General features: G+C 36.8%; 1 protein-coding gene and 1 long non-coding RNA gene across 2 annotated transcripts in view; one reads left to right on the top strand and one right to left on the bottom strand.

The window, feature by feature from the left end:
- The window catches only part of cadpsa (Ca2+-dependent activator protein for secretion a), a 215,487-nt gene that overhangs the window by 13,032 nt on the left and 184,006 nt on the right, over window positions 1-18,449 (bottom strand). The window lies entirely within an intron of this gene.
- On the top strand, window positions 9,946-17,861 carry LOC115419050 (uncharacterized). The gene is made up of 3 exons (XR_003935392.1): window positions 9,946-9,970; window positions 13,865-13,869; window positions 17,783-17,861. It is a non-coding gene; the product is annotated as an uncharacterized LOC115419050 (long non-coding RNA).

Raw genomic sequence — 18,449 nt, 5'->3', positions numbered from 1 at the left:
ATAAATAAATAAAATGAGCAAGAAAATGAACAAAAACAGCCAAAGTAATCAATAAATTGAACAAAATTAATAAAAAAATTATCAAAAATAATAAGCAGGTCCAGGATCAGAACTCAATAAACTACAGAGAAAAAGACTTTTTTATATTGTATTTTCAGGTAATATTATCACAGTGTAAATGGTTCTAATTACTGGGTTTAATTGGATTTATTTTGTTCACAACATCATCTTAAATTCTTGCATTAATGCACTAATTAAATGTATTAATGTTGGACTTAATTTTTCTGATGTGTTTATTATTATTTCTCAGTATACAGTATGTAGAAGTATGGTTTCTGAGGTATTGTTTTGAAGTGGTTAAAGAACTATAAACTTAACAAACCTAAATATGTACAAATAAATCAGCATAAATCGCTAGCATGTGGGGTACCTCAAGGGTCAGTTTTAGGTTCTCAATTGTTTATTATGTATATAAAAAATGTGTTAAATTTGTCTTTTTTGCAGATGACACCAATATTTTTTGTTCTTATGTGGAATTGCAGCAGCTTTTGGAGGTGAGTAAAAAGTACATTAAATTAATTCCTTACTTTGATCGAAGATACAAAGTCTGATGGCAATCACACATTAACTATGTCCAGGGGACGTTGGAACAAAGCAAAACAAGGCTTATCCTCAATCAGAAAAAACTATAATGTTACAATAAACTTCTGTTTTTTTGAGTTACAGTGTTGAACTGTGGAGAATGTTGAACATGTTTGAAATAAAATATATAAATATATATATTTCTCTCTATAGAATTAGACTTGAACTGTGGCTTCTTAAATGGACATGGATCCCAATCCCTGGGATGGAAATGGCCTTTTTTGTGCATTTTACTCTAATACAAACATAGTTAACAGCAGTAAAGTGCGTTAAAGTCACAGTTTAGCTTTGATAGAATGCATATTTTATCATGTGCTACTTATCACACAAGAGAAATGAGATGAAAAAGAAAAAAATTCTGGCAAAACTGCTAAAATTTCACAGGTTGCAGCTTCTCAAAGGTGGTGAAACACATATGAAAATACTGGAAACAAGTTTTAGAAACAGCTGGATGTGATTTCATTAGAACATAGAATCGAAGAGAGTAGATCATACATGGACCGATGCAGTGTTGGGCTAACACTGTAAAGTCTCCTCAGACTCAGATATAAATTCTATATAAACTGGTTGTTTTGTCTGTGAACCTGCTATGAATTGTTTTCTGCAAATGATGAAGAATCGGTGACAGCAGGAGTTGATGTTGATGATTAAACGTGCAGTCGTGGTTTCAACTGGAGGTGAATATTAAAGTGAATATCTGAATTTAGTGGCTGCATCTGTCTGGCACCAACAGTAAATACATAACTGTATGGGGTAACGGGGTTGTTTATGAATATGCATTACACTGACAGGTTCACAGGAGGTGGAGGTCTGCTGTTACCACCACCGAACACCACAAATCAACCAATCACACGTGTCTCTGGTAACATGTTAGTTTGTGTTTGGACGATAAATCCCTCACACTGGAACCACACCGTTACTTTCACCGTTATTTAGTATTTTATAGTAGGGGTATAGGGCTGATCCATCATTCAAATACATTCATTGAATTACAGCTCGTTCTATGTGAGATGTTGAAAACAACCTCATCACCAACATCACCATTCGCTAAGCCCCTCCCACAAATGACTATTGTCCAATCAAATTAGAGAAGATGTGGAACTAGATTAAAAAAAAAAAAGTGGAAGACAAACACAAACTCCAATGTTTGATTCAAAGGTCAGATGCTAACAACATTAGCCAGCATTGCTGTTGCGTCTTTATTGGATCCAATGCACAGATCAATGACCTGAAGCTTTAAACAAACAGGAAAGTGGGATAATGTTAGTGTAGCCTCTTAAGCCTAGTTCCATCTGCGTTGCTGTGGTAACACTATGTGACACTTGTACCAATATACACATTCTATACGTCCACGCAACTAGAAGATCATCAGCTAAAAAGCTCAACAAAACCAGAACACAACTCAAACAACACACAATTTTCTTCTTCTTTTTTTTCCCGGTAATTTTTGTTCATTTTCTTAAAGATTTTATACACATTTTTTATTATCGCCCTGTTTTGATAATTTTTTGTCATTTATTGATTATTTTGTTTATTTTCTTGATGGTTTTACTATTTTTTTTTTTTAAACTGACGTTGTTGATTACTTTGTCCATTTTTTTTTCTTGGTGATTTTGTTCATTTTTATGATTATTTTTGATCAATTGTGCTTATTTCCTTGATCATTTTATTAATTTTCCTCAGTGATTTTATTCATTTTCTGCTTTAGGTTTATTTTTGATCAGTTTCTTGTTATTTTCCATCTTGTAAACATTTTTTTGGTTAATTTTCTTAATATGCAATTGTCCATTTTTGTTAATATGGCCAGCAATTTTGGACATTTTTATCAATTATATTGATTTTTTTCCCCCTTCATTTTCTCAATGATTTTGTTCAATTTCTTTATTACCTTCATGTTTTGTTTAAACAATAAGCCCTCAACTAGTCAAATGTGTAAACCAGTCTAACAGTCTGAGACCAGCATATGTCAAGAATAATTTAATAAAACAGACCAATGAGACAAACTCTGCAGCGCTAAAATAAGAGTGCTATGCTAACGGTGCTAAGCTAACACTAAGCAGATCCAACAGTACAAGGATTATTTCTACCGATAAAACTCACTGAATGACACAAAGACCAAAAATAAAAGGAACATTATGAAGAGATGATGATGATGATGATGAACATTATCATATCTTTGCTGTTTTCTGATCATAACTTGGTTTTATATGAATGAATCTTTGGCTATCAATGCTAATCCATTGGTCTGTGTTGCACTGAAATGACTCAGACTGAAAATAATGGACCAGGGTTTAACAGAATAAACAAGTTTAGATAAACGAGCCAAAAACCTACGAAGAGCATCAAACAAACAGCTACTGTTGATCAAACCAGGCCTGAAATGAGATATATGATGGTATCCATGGTACCAACAGGAAAGGGGTGTGGTCAGCAGCAGTTAACTTGCAATTAAAGCAACAGATACTAAGACCAGGAGGTTGTAGACCTACAGATGGTATGAAGATCTGTGAGGTTTAGAGCTGAAACTTAAAATATGCACCAGACATTAACCTCCCCTTTAATTTCAGCATTTTATTCATGTTAATCATTGACACGTTATTGAATTCATTCACTTATTTGTAGGTCTGTAAACTATTTATGATAACCTAAAGTTGTGGCCAAAGGCTACACAAATCTGGTTTTCCAAAGATTTGCTGCATCAGGTTTTGGTTTTATCTCCACCAGGAGGTATTGTGATCACTTTGCTTTGTGTGTTTGTTTGTTTGCATGTTTATTTGTTTGTTAGCAACTTTACGGGAAAACTATTATAACCATCTTTACCAAATTTTACCCACAGATAGGCCTAGGCCCTGGGACGAACCCGTTAAATTTTGGGCCAAGTAGGCCAAAGTTCAAGGTCACAGCAAGGTCACAAAATCTACAATTTTCCTATCTCTCATCATTGAGCAATTTTCGAAAATTCATAAAAAATTCAAAATGACTCTGATTAGCCTCCAATTTGATGCACCCATAGCTTATAACAATATCTTGTATCTGGCACACAATTGCCCACATCCACTGTGGAATGTGGACTCTGTGGACATTTAAATTTAACATTGAAAATCCCATTCACGACACATTTTTCATTATAACTCAACAAATATTGATTGGAATTTAATATAATTTGACATACACATGACTGGTACCAAGCTTCGACTTCTTCTGCTGTATGGAACAACCTTGAAACTGTTTTATTTAAAAAGAAATAGTCGATCCACACATGCACAGTGTTTGGGGTGCGTGGTGAAGGTTTGCATTCTCTTAACACTTGTTTTTGTTTTTTTCCATGTGTTTCTGCAGTTTTGTTGACGAACAATTAAGCACATTTTATTTGATGTTTCAAACCTTTTTATTGGCAAATAAGTCTTATATGTGCAATGAGTCGATTTGTGTCACTGCTAAAATTTTCAATTACCATATATGTTAACTTGTCATGTACTTCAACATGTAATATAATAGATTAGATCAGATTACATTACATTAGATTATATCAGATTAGATCCAATTGAATTATATCAGATTAGATTAGATTGCATTATATTATATCAAATTAGATTATTTTAGATTGGATTATATCAGATTAGATTAGGTTAGATTGGATCATGTTAGATTAGATTACATTAGAGTATATCAGATTAGATTGGATTATAACAGATTATATTAGATTAGATCAGATTAGTTTACATTAGATTATATTAAATTAGATTAGATTAAATCAGATAAAATTAGATTAGACCAGATCAGATTCGATTAACTAGACTAGATTTGATCAGATTATATTAAATTTGATTAGACTAGATTCGATCAGATCAGATTAGATTTAACTGATCCCACAGCGGAAAAATTCACTGGTCAAAGCAGCAACAGAATAAAGTGTAAGTAAAAATGTGCTGCGTAAAGACAAACCCTATAACAAACAATATAAAAAATAATTGTAGTGAGGCTACATAAATATTTACATAAGAGTAAAATTATATTACAGTTATACAGAATGATATATAATAATTTGATAAACAGACTGTTGTGTGTTCTGACAGAATGTGATGTTGAACTGCGTCACATTCATTTGTACACATGTAAAAGTGTCTCATTATTCATGTGGTTAAAGTGCTTAAAGATTAAAGACAACACATGCATATATATGTACAGGGAAAAGCCCCCAGAGCCCAGTGGTCTGTGGGGTCAGGGGCCCTCCTTTGTGGGGCCTTTGTGCTGCTGAGAGGCAGGAATGTTGGATGTGAGGAGGGGTCTGACAGCGGGGGGCCGACGGGGATTACAAGGAACCCGCTACTCTGCCTCTTTCTGCCTCTGGGACACTTGATTCACTTCATTCAGTCGATTCAGTCGGGTTGTACTCGGTTTAATCCAGGTTTGAACACATGAGGCCCACATCTCCTCACAGATGTTGAATCCAGGTGTGAACGGAGCTGAAACTGGACTATTTGACCTTTGGAGGTTAAAGGTCAGACTCAGGGCTGTTTATTGAGTCTTGAGATAATTGTGTTTAATGATTGTTGCAATAAAAGTAAAACTGAATTTCAATACTATTAAGTATTTATTCTGCAACATTCACCTTGAAAACCACTCATGATTAACTTTATAGAAATTATTTGCTCTAAATTAAGAGTAGAATAGAGATCATTTTTCAGATGTCTTAAAACTGACAGATCTGTTTTTTAAATAGACTTTTTCCCCCATTGTGAGACACTATAATACAATAACCAAGCAAACAAGAAATGAAGAAATAGACGATAGTAAATGATCAATAACATGATCACATGACGGCAAATAAAGAATAGAAAGAGAATAAAAGAAAAAAAATGAAGATAAATTCAGTGACAACATTAATAACAGTGATAATAAACAGAACTAATGCTCATCCACATACACACTCCCATAAATATTGTACTTTTTAGACTGTTTTAATGATTTATGTGAATGATATAAATTAGACACTGGTGAATCTACATCTGTTTCTACTTGGTTTAAAGAATCTCATGCAGAACAGACTCAAAGTTGAGACAGTGTTTAGCCAAGTGACTGGAAATTTTACATTTGGGAATAAAACTGTCAACAGCAACATCAGACTTTATTATTTTTTTTGCACTTGAGCTGAGATGATGCATCACCTCGACATGGACTGAAAAAGTCTGTGATTAACAAACTCATTGTCAAACTTTAATGGTAACAAGGACGAGGTTGAAAAGACTGAGAGAAGGTTCAAACTGTGCAGAGATTCAGAAAAGTAGAAGGTGAAGCGTTGGATGTTGATTGTGTTGTGAATTAAATGATGTTTAGAAGCCGAGGCTGACAGAGTGTTGAATTAACATGTAAATGAGTGGATTTACAGCATCAGGAATCCACTGAGTCAGCAGAGAACAGGCTGAAATCAACCCATGACTGCATCTGTGGAGGGTTTAAGGAGCCTCATCACCTGCAAAACCATCTTTAACCATCCGGTATCTGGGTGAGTATATTATGCTCACTTTACACTTCATGGTATTAAAGGTCATATTGTTATTATTATTATTATCATCATTATTTTTCACAATTTGTTTTAAGTCAGAATTCAAAAGTTGTTCATTTTTGTCAGATTTTTAAAATTCTGACCCATCCACTAAAATCATCAGATTGTAAAAAATGTTAAATTCCTACACAAACACCCTTCTACTAAGTGAGTACAAAATGCACACTAACACATTTAGCATTTAACATTTGACCTAGTACAAAAAATGATAATGTATATGAACCTATGGTGTTAATCATTGAAATATGACAGGATGAAAAAAAATTAACTAATCCAATTATTATGTAGAATATTGGAAAAAAAAAACTTTTTTGTGTTTTTTGAATCAAAAATATTCTTTATTTACATTTCAAACAGGTCATTTAAAGGGTTAAAAATATGGCAGTTATTGAGCATTTGGTAGTTTTGTTTATGGATCAAGTTGATGAAATAAAAAAAGTAAAAAAATAAACTGTATGAAAAACATTCTGACATTATTAGACGTATTGTGCAAATTATGCTCATTAGGTGAATAGAAGAACATCCATGGGTGGGAAACCAGAGGGATAACCTTCCTAACCTGCACTCATTAGACTTTTATATCCTAAATCTGGAAAAACTTACAACATCTCATTGAATGTTGACAGGATACAGGTTTTTGGTTGAGATTATACATATTTGTGGTTTCCAGAACATAAACGGACCAAACCAATGTAAGAGGCCTGTTCCAGAGGATTCAGGGTCATGTTTGTCAGATGTTTAGGGTATAATATCCACAGACATGTAGAGGTTGTGTTTCACCCTGACCCTGACCCACGGTGAACTTTAGAGGACTCAGAGTCCCTCATTAGAGCCGGTGGTTACTCATCCATCATTAAACAGTATAAAGAGGAAAAGGCCTAACTACATAATATCGTTAGCCTTGTAGCATCATCACCAAAGTCACATTTTTGTGATTTTTAAAAATCCATATCGTGAATAATATGTCTGTCATTTTATTTTCAGAGCAGAACTGAAACATCAAACAACAAACAAATTTGATAAATTTCATTAGCTATATGTTGAAGTGGAACCTTTTGCTACATAGAAACATGTCCTTAGATTCATAACATAATTGCCCAAGTCATATTTTTTTCTGGTCATAGCCAATGATGCAAAATGAATCAGCAGTTTTAGGAGAGTAAAGTTACACTTATATCACAATTTGGCCAAAAATATGACTTTGGTAATTATGCTACGAGGATAACGATATGCGATTATTATGATATTCAAATTTTTTGGGATGCATCCAAGTTTCTTGGGGTGAATAAAATCCTCTGAACAGGTTTTGATGAGGTTAACAGGAGCCTTTTCACTATCATTTTGACATGAATAAATGAATGATTAAAATAAATAAATAAATTTAAAAAAACACACTTCTGAAAAATTAAACAGCAGTATTAGAAGAGTTAAGTAACACAGATATTACAATTTGGCCAAAAACATGACTTAGGTAATTATGCTACGAGGCTAACGATGTGTTTGGCACTCCAGTAGAAAAAAGCAGCAATCCCCTCCTTTGTAATAAAAATGCTAAAACCCGCCTTTGTGGACCATTATTTAGCACCGGTCAGATCTCCTGTTGGACGGTGGTGGATGGGACTCTGTTGAAGTTTCCTTCATACAGACTGGATTGGACTCTGTTTTGTTATTGCTTCTACTGAGGCCATTTGTGATTGTGTTGGAGAGGGAGAGCGTGTCCTGCTGAGACCCAGCTGTGTCTGCAATTAACAGGAGGCTTGGAATGATGATTGCTGGTGCGGTAACACTAATGCCAAGTGACAGGCTTCGTTGTGAAGGAGAAGGCCGGCTGCTGCGTGCCATAAAGCAACACTACTTTTTCTTTCAAACTCTCATGTTAACACCAGTATGCACACATAGCCTCCACAGTAAATGCACACAGGATAAGGTCAGCCGAGGGGGTCTTTAAATCTGACTGCAAGACATTATGCACTTTGGACAAAGAGCTGCTCTAATCCTACCTGCTCTGCTTTTCAGAGCCCACCGCTGGCCTATTCTAGTCCTGTTCAGCCGCTCAGCAGAGAGGGCCCATTGATGACGACACTCAATTACCATAGTAACTCAGTCAGTAGGTAGGAACCCCCCCGAGTCCATCCACTACTAAATCTGAACCCCAGCAGCAGCAGCAGCAGCAGCAGCAGCAGCTTCACATCCCGCCAGCTCCGACTTCACCTTGTAACCCAACAGCAGGACACTAAGCTTGACCCTTGACAAACAAATGGAGCTTTTCACAGGAGGCTAATGGGCGCCGGCGTCCTCACGTCATCCCCAAGGACATGGACACACGGTGGTCAAATCCCAATTAGTTTGGAGTGGACCCGTTCACAAACTCTTATTATTTAACTTCAGCTTTTCAAGAATGCGAGTATACAGGCTAAAGCATGGTGACATGTTTTAATAAGTTGAGTTGGATGTAACATTGGTTTAAAAAGAACAACCCACTGAGTTGGAAAGGAAATGGATCCTGAAACCTCTGCAGCTGTGATTTTCATTCATATGGTGATTTAATTTAAACCTAAACTTCAACTATTTTTTGCTCCAATATCAATCAGGAAACAGTAACAAAAAAACAAAACAAACAAACAAAAAAAAACACAACATCATGCTAACCTGAACAAACCAGAACATATATAACTATTCTAAAAGGGCTTCCTGTACAATACTGTAAATAAAGACTTCTGATTGTGTTTACACATTTCAGGGCATTGATATAAAGTGAAACAGTTATATAAAGTGTAGCAGTGATGTGAAGTGGAACAGTGATTTAAGTGTAACAGTTATTTAAGTGTTCTACAGTGGTTTGAAAAGTGGGTGTAGTCCAACAACATAAGTTAGCCTTGTAGCATCATCACCTAAGTCACATTTTTGGCCAAATTGCGATTTTAAAAAAAATCCATATGGTGAATAATATGTCTGTCATTTTATTTTCAGAGTAGAACTGAAACATAATGTAATATTTCTACATCAGATCTGATACATTTCATCAGCTATATGTTGAAGGACCCTGCATAGTCTTAAAAGTCTTCAATTTCCAAATCTACATTTAAGACTTTAAAAGTATTTAAAAGGTATTAAATTTGATATGGTAGGTCTTACGTTATGTTGCTATGTTGTTCGCTGTATTGTGTTTAAATGGGTCTGTTAAATGTCCAAGCTGCAAAGAAAGTTATATTAGTTGATTCAGTTCTACCTGTTCCAACCCGACAATTTATACTGAAATTAGGAACCAGTTATCACTAACTTTGCAGCATTAATACATTTTCCTAAATGCTAGGAGTCAGGAATTTTTGCCAGTATGGCCATGAAATAGATTGTGAAATAGGCATTACATTCTGATTTAGTAGTCTTAAAAGGTCTTGAAAAGTCTTAGATTTAACTTGTATAAACCTGCAGGAACCCAGTATTTAGACAATAATTTAAGTGGCATTGGTCTATTAACATCGGTTGTGTAAAATTTGAGTTGCCTACATTAAATACAATGTGTGCAAACATTCTATTATTTCTGAAAGTCACCTATAGGAGACAAACCAGTAATCTAATATTATAAACATTTCTTCCAGTTGCTGACTACATCTTCATATCATTAGCCTCAGAGCATAACTGCCATGTCATATTTTTGGCCAAAAAAATCTGCAGATTTTCAGCAGGAGATCAGCAGAACTGACTCGGTTTCCATCTTGGAAAACCAATCAGCTTTTAAAACTAGTTCCAGTGTCCCTGTATGTCAGCGTTCTGTTCTATGTGAATCAATCCCCAGTTGAATATGTGAGGTTGTCAGGTTCTGTCTCTATGTTTGAGTCCTGTGGTCTGGATGCAGAAGATCAATCTGCCAATAGAAGTGGGTGGTACTTTCACCGGCGGAGAACTCAACTAATTCAATCCAAGTCCATATATGACTTCTAACAGTGATCAATAGGAACTATATTGATATCTGTAACCATTTACATGTTATAAACTGTCAAACTATGGACCATTAGATGGAAAGGAACATTTAGAATATTTCAAAAATTCATCAAAAATCTAAATTTCTCAAAACTGTGAACAATTTCCATAGACATTGTCCCAAATAAGATACATAAATAATTTGACATAAATCTGACCAGTAGTTTTGTTGGAGAAGATATTTGAAGAAATTGCTAACGACAACAACAAAGATGCCGATGCCGGACATGGTCAATATGCAAACCTGAGATGGTCCAGGTGGTCTCCCAGGTCTTGTCCTATCTCCTATACTCCTATAGGTCTGAGTTCAATGGGGTAAACATTCTATTGGTTGTTTGTTTGGTCCTTGAACATCACTGAGTACATGATGATACATTAAAAGCATTGGGAGTAAAGTTGGTTTGTTGGAACATGTGCACACAAGTAACTAGAACGATGAAAAACACATCAACAGACATGGTTCTACGTCAAATCTTGACTTTTCCAGAGTGTAGTTGGAGCTCGGAGGTCGCTGTTCATCATATCTAATGTAAATATGAGATGGGAGGAGGTTGATAAAATCCTGCTTGTCCAGGCTGAGTACATCCAAGAAAGACTCCAGTCCACTTCTATTCATGGCTGTTACAACTGGATTTAGTCAGTAATTTTAACGTTTTTCCCAACGTCAGTGTGTTTAACACATAAAGACCTAGAGCTACTTTTATGTCAGTTCCCAAAGGAATTTTTCTCTATATTTGACCTTTTTCAGTGATTTATCACCATTTATTCTAATATTATCTTCTATATTTTCCATATTTTCAGTGAAAAATAGGAATTTTCTATATTTAATTTGCTGATCATGTAGATGTTCATTAAAGCTCAGAGTAAATTCAAAGGTTATTATATCAAAACAGAAAAAAAGACGAAAAAGTGACTTTTTCAGCAAAGATATCAGTAACTGAACATAAACACAGTGTGTTCATCCACTGTCATTGATTCAACTCCATGGGTTTATTATTTTTTCTTCAATTTCATTCAGTTTGGGGCTTATTATGTTCTTGTCGCTTATTTTTGTAAATTTTTTTATTCATTTTGTTCATATACTTGGCTGCATTTGACTGTTTTTGTTCTTCTTCTGGCATTTTTTTCCAGGTAACTTATTATTTTGTACAGTTTTTGTTCATTTCATTTATTATTCAATATATAATCAAAAAACCCAGCGGGTCCATCCACTGTCACTAACCTAACTCCATGGGTTTTACTGGTGAATCAAGGTTGTAGAAGATAACGGTGTTTCCACGATAACTACAGAGCCTCTGAACGTCCAAATGGGTCATATCTGATGACCATGAAAGGATGAATAACTGTATTTTACACCAATTATTGACATGTATTGATTAGTGGATCAACAGGTATTAAACAGTTTAGATCAGCAGATGGTTTTGGTCTGTTGTGGATGTTCTCTAAGGGTTAAACTGACTCATACTGAATCGTTGCCACTGTTATAACATTAAAAACGGTATCTTGGGCTTGTCTGGTTTTCGTCTAAATGCATCCAAAGAGAAGCTGAAATAAACCCAGAAAACCCTGAGTATTTTTCATATGTCATCCTCCCCTTTGTTGTCCCTTTGTGAAGCTGTTGGTGTGTTTGAGGTGGAAGAAGAAGCCGAGTGCTTTTCAAAGCACGACTCAAGGAAAGTTTCAGGCTCAATGAGCTTCCAGGTCTCAAACTGTTCCGATTGTACCCGCGGCACAAAAGGCGAACCACAGCCGACCATTGACCAAAGGCTGAGCACAGTCGTTGTCGGCAGAAAAACCGGCTCGGTGGGCATTTTACTCCGTTAACCCTTTACCGGACAAGTGGCCATTTTTAATCATTTGTACAAATATTAAATATGGGGCCAATCCCATGCCTTAGTGACCTCAAGAAGTGTGATGGTTTTTATAACAATATACAGTGATTCAGAGAGATTTTACAGACATTTTGTCTGTTTACGACCTTTTAACTGTTGTTTTATTTCATGTGTTTACTTTTTACCAAGTGCTGCTGGGATATTTTATGGCAGGAAGATGAGGAGGTAGATGACAATGTCCAATAACTAAGGTTTCAACTAAGGTTGAAATTTTGAATTTCATAGTATTTCAATGAGTGTCCTATAAAGGGTTAAGGAGGAACTGAAGGTTGGCAGCGCGGCATTCTTGGGAGAAAGGTAAATGTTTATGTGTATATCAGGCCTTCGTCTCAGTGCAAGAGGGAACAGGCGAATAAAAACACAGCGGTTTGGAGGAGGGATGGGTGGATGTTTGAGGGGTGGGGGTGGGGGGTTAGGGGGGGCATGTTGTGAGGAACTAAACAGTTGGAATTACGGTCAGCGACCAGTCATTGAGTAAACACACAATGAGCGACAGAAAAGCTCTGTGGTGGACAATAAAAAAAGAAAAAAAGCCGCCAGCTTCAGGCCCTGAGAAAAGTGAGCCATTCTACTGACAAAGAGCCGCTTAGGGCTGGATGGAGGGAAGGAAAAGGAGGCTAAAACACTTGTGGGCTCAGGGAACTCTATAGGGGGAGCGAAAATGGAATAAGCCAGCAAGCACTTGAGGGTCCCACCGAGCACCTGAATGGGCCGGAGGGGTGGAGCGCCAGGGGGGGGGTCCGGGGAAGGTGAATGGCCTTCTTTTTGGGTCCAATTTGTCTCTTTTCAGCGGGCTCGCCCTGCTCCGGCTCTGACAGATGTACAGAAAGGGAGCGGCGCTGGGCCACTCGTCCACATAGGCCCGCGAGCAGCTGTCACTTTTGTCCGACAAGTTAATCAAACAAATGCCACCGGACCTCCACCGCCCTTTTAACAAGTGCGGAGGTTTGGAAGGGGGGACGGTGAAAAGGGTGATAGAGACCCCAGAGATGACATGCATGTCCCGGATCGATCCACCTCCGCCAGCCCTCATCGATAATCCGCCAAAGACCCACAAAGGAGGAGTCTCCATTAAACTTGCATTTCCCTTGTCTGGGGATGACGGTGGCTTTAGTGTCTTTAGCCGTTTCCTGCAGCAACACGGCACTGGGAATGCTCATAGAGGATTTAAAACCCAAAGAAACCAAGCAGGGAAACAAAATGCTCTCTCTCAGTAATTATGAAGGACTTTAAGCTGCTTACAGACTTCATTAAACACAAGTGAAACCTTTTCAGAGCATGTTTTGAACAGTCTCACACAGTCACTCTGTCTTAGGTTGGTCTTTTTTATTATCAGGACCTTCAGCTATGGCCATTACTTTCCTCCCTACTGCTCATGTAATCCTTTTACAGTTACTTTACGTCGAGTTGAAGGAGATTACCAACGGTATGAAAAACAATGCAAGATGGATGTTGTGGTCGGCAAAAAGAAACACCCATTCTGTGGAGGGATTTTACATCCACTGAGTGGACCCGTTGAATCCAGGTGTTTCTGTTCTAACAGGGGTCTGAGATATAAAACAATAATAATGTCATAATATAGTTTTATATTGGGATAAATATCATTGCATTGGTTCTGGTCCATTACTATGATTTTAAATGCTCTACCTCTATATTTCTAAAATATTTTTCATGCTTTGACTATAAATAATTTTCTACCACAACTAACCATCAGAGGTACAACATTTACAATCAGAGTTATGGATGGAACATGGATGGAATAGAAAAATCAATGTTGAGAGAGATGAAGTCAAAACCATCTCTGAGGCATTTTGGAAGCAAAGATAACGATTTAAACCAAACTAACTAATGCAATGATATTTATCCCAATATAAAACTATATTATGACATTTGTCATTATTGTTTTGTATCCCAGACCCCGGTTAGAAAAGAAACACCTGAATTCAACGGGCCCACATACTTTTGTCGATATAGTGGATGTTCAGAACGTATTAAATGTATTCAACTTGTTCAACTGCAGTGTTGAGCTGATAAAGTGTCTGTTTTCATGTAGATTTTGTCAAAGCATTTAATGCAAAAGCCACTGAATAAAAGGAGCTGGAAGTATCAGGGCTTTTCTCTGGGATTTGAGCCGTTACAGATGTGGCCTGTCTGATCTCGGGCGGCGAGGGGGCGGGGTCAAACTGCAAAAGCCCGGCCGTCCATTGTCATGAGCAAAGAGCTAAGAACCATGAAGAAAAAAAGACATAAAGACTGTGTGAGTTCAGAGGAATTCAGTGTTTTAGTGGCGTTTTAGAAGCCGTCCAAAGTTCAAAAAGCTTGACTGAACAAACGGTTCTTTAAAAATCTGCATTTATCTTCAGACTTTGGTCAAGAAACACCTCATGTGTCCATATGTGTGACGTTCAGATATTTTAGTAAATATCAGGGATTATCTGGGACATTCAGACGGTAATTAGGACGTACTAGGACTCACACTGACGATAAAACAATCTGATTCTAATGTTATAAAACTAAAGGTGGGATTTTCTGAAGAATGTACCTGTATTATTTGAGACCCTACATGAACTGAATTTATGTTCAAATATTAAATGTACAAATAAAAATCCAACTCCAGTCTCTGCATTTCCAACTACTTCATTTCCTAATAATATATTTTCCTGAAATACTACAGGGTGGGGAAGCAAAATTTACAATATTTTGAGGCAGGAATTGAAAGACAGTGTATGACCAATTAGTTTACTGAAAGTCATGAGAATTTATTTGCCACAAGAAAATTTACATAATAGAAAATGTTTTTATTCTATGTGTCCTCCTTCTTTCTCAATAACTGCCTTCACACACTTCCTGAAACTTGTGCAAGTGTTCCTCAAATATTGGGGTGACAACTTCTCCCATTCTTCTTTAATAGTGTCTTCCAGACTTTCTCGTAATAGTTTTGCACATAGTCATTCTCTTCTTTCCATTATAAACAGTCTTTATGGACACTCCAACTATTTTTGAAATCTCCTTTGGTGTGACGAGTGCATTCAGCAAATCACACACTCTTTGACGTTTGCTTTCCTGATTACTCATATGGGTAAAAGTTTCTGAAAAGGTATGGATAATAGTGTTAGGTATGATTATGACATCAATATATGTTTGATTTCAAAACAACTGACGTAGTGCCTGCTGAGAAAAAACAACTAAATGTTCATTGTAAATTTTGCTTCCCCACCCTGTACATAAATAATTCTAATAAAAACATTCTAACTAATAATTTTCTTTATTCCTGAAATATTGGATTGTTTTGTCGTTTTTATTTAACATTACTAAAGGTGAGTGGAAATATCACAGAAAAAAAAATGTTTGTAACTGAAAGCAGCAGGTTAAAGATGCAAAAAAAAAACCTCCAATAAAATTGGACAAAAATAAAAAACAGCAAATATTTAACCTGTCAAAAGCTGCAGCTACAGTCTATCAACCATCATTTCAGGGGTTTTTTTACATGTGAATTTTGGGAAATGATTCAAACTGTTGTGATGCTAGTGACACCAGGGACACAAATCCCTCACATGACTTTCATTAACTACATTTTTACACTGATTTACATTGATTTCATTTTATGTCTCAATTCTTTTTCCATCATTCATCCTTTTTTTTTGGTTTTTTTTTTTTGGTTTTTTTTTGTTTTTTTACATGATATATGTTTTTAATCCATCCACCATCTAATACAGAGGATAATATTAGAATAAATGGTTATAAATGACTTAAGAAAGGTTAAATAGAGAGAAAAATTCATTTGGGAACTGTCATAAAAGTAGCACTGGGTCTTTAAGGGTTAAGATATGATATTAGTTTTGATTAATTATTATGTATTATTAGTACACTGGTCCTAGGAGACATTTTTTGCTCCTTGTATGTTGTATTTTCAACATGTTTGAATGACAATAAAGGAATCTGAATCTGAATCTAAATGTCAATCTAAAGCTGATTCTGAGTCTAAAGCTGAATATTAATCTGAGTCTGAATCTAAATCTGAATGTAATTGTGAATCTGAGTCTGAATCTAAATCTAAGTCTGAATCTAAATCTGAATTTAAATATGAATCTGAGTCTGAATGTGAATCTTGTCTTTAATCCATCCTCAGTGCTACATGTGACAGGCGGAGGGACTTCAGTTTGCGTGTTGCCTGATCTTGTGTTGATTAAATTGTTCACTTGCTGTGGCGTTGGGGTGGGTTCGTGACCGGAGCCTGTAAAGTGGTGCAGATCTGCCGGACAGCCAAGTGGTCCGATGGCGGCAGTGGTTCTATCCCCCACCCTCACCGACTCCCACCACCACCACCTTTCCACCAGCACCACGGTGGACGCACAACAACAACGACAACAACGGCGCCAAATCCCCCAATCTGCAGCTCGCCGTGACCCTTGGCCTCGCTCTGTAGTCGGGAAGCGAGACGGGAGGAGCAGCGGCGATTAAAAAGCGCTTTAACTTTCGTCACACAGAAGTGCAATTTCGCCACGCCTGTGAATCTGATAGCTACCCAAGGTCAACGGAAATACTTCAAATCAATCAATGAGCGGCGCTGCTAATCCCCTCCGGCCGAGCCAGATTAAGTGTATAATTGACCTGTGTAATCCTTGTATCTGCAACTCTGGCTCTGGGACGGAAAGGGGCGGAGACTCCAGACTTAAAGACTCCGGGCGCCGTCCTCCTCTGTCCTTTTCTGCTGGCTCCGCCCTCGTTGGCATGTTTGTTGGTGGCGTATCAGTGCAGCACTGGATTTGGCTCAGGCAAAGACAGAGGCTTTTTTAATCAATGATCCCGGGCTTCGCCGTGTTAAACCCCCCCCCCTCACCCCCACCCCCCAGTATCATTTAAGCACATCTGTTTTAATCTGGGCCTCTTCAGCCACTCTTTCAAGAACTAAACCAGAGGGGAGAGGGAGGGAGGGGGGGTGGGGGTGGGGTGGGGGTGGGGTGGGGGGGATGACCAAATTGATGCCTCCCAAACAGATCAACACAAAAAGTACTGCAAAAAAGAAAAAGTACTGCACTGGTAACAACTGTATGTATCAGTAGTTGCTTTTCCATTGGACATATGTGCAAAACTTTACCAATATTTACTAAATGTTGAAAAAACAGAAGTGTATAATGTTGGTTTCTCCATTAAATCACAAATGCCATGATTTATTTATTTATTATGGTGAAATGTCACGAGAAGTCATTCCATAAACATATCGACAAACATAAATATCTGTGGTTTTGAGTCTAGAATGCTCATTCCCCCTCTATCCTGTACTAAATTAAAAAAGGTTGGGTTTCCCCGTGTGTCCACACATACCACGTCATGTTCGTTTTTAAACTCTTTATGTTCGCTTGTTGTAACACACGTCAACATCTGTTTTTTTGTTCACATGACTCTGGTTGCGCAAAAAGGTCTTTCCATTGCAGTTTTGCGCGATATACCAATTATGCTATGCCCAAAAAACCACCTCTTGCATGCGCAAAAACCTTTCACTGAAAAACCGAGAGTTCTGGTGAAATTGTCATTCTTCCATTAGGCAACTTTTTATGCACAAGTTATATTCACACAATTTGAGGGTCAATGGAAAACCGACAAGTATTAGACTTATAACTATGACATGAATGAACTAAAATAAGTTACTAATCAAAATGTCATGATAAATGGCTTCCATTAAAATGTCCCTGCATGTCAGCGTCCTGTTCTATGTGAATCAGTCTCCAGTTGAATGTATGAGGTTGTCAGGTTCTGTCCTATGTTAGAGTCCTATGGTCTGGATGAAGGAGATCAATCTCCCAATGAGAACTCAACTAATCCAAGTCCATATATGACTTCTATCAGTGATCAATAGGAACTAGATTAATATCTGTAACCATTTACATGTTATAAACCATCAAAATATGGACCATTAGAAGGAAAGGAACAATTCGAATATTTCAAAGATTTGTCAAAATTTAAAAAATCTAAATTTCTTTGAACAGACTTTGTAGAAATTTGAAAAGAATCCGACCATTAGTTTCAGAGAAGATGTTCATATTTGTTCAGTTCGTAGATGTAAACAGTCTTTTTTTTTTTTTTTTTTTTTTTTTTTTAACACTACAACAAACAGAAACGTGTATTTGTCATTATTTATAGGTTATTCTGTTCTTATTTTACTGGTCTTATCCACTTTAGATCAGATTGGTCTGAATGTCCTGAACTAAAATGACTTTAACCACATTGATTGTTAATACCCTCAGTGTCATTTTTTATCCAGTGGGAGGGATCGGACTCTTCGGCGGCCGGTTTTGGCCCACGGGCCATATGTTTGACACCCATGTTTTAGACCTGAACCCAGATCCAACATCAGCCTCTGGGACTGA

This window comes from Sphaeramia orbicularis, chromosome 5 (assembly GCF_902148855.1).
Source record: "Sphaeramia orbicularis chromosome 5, fSphaOr1.1, whole genome shotgun sequence".
NCBI classification, from domain to species: domain Eukaryota; kingdom Metazoa; phylum Chordata; class Actinopteri; order Kurtiformes; family Apogonidae; genus Sphaeramia; species Sphaeramia orbicularis.
The sequence above is the reverse complement of the archived record's forward strand: the minus strand, read 5'-3'. Positions and strand labels throughout refer to the sequence as shown.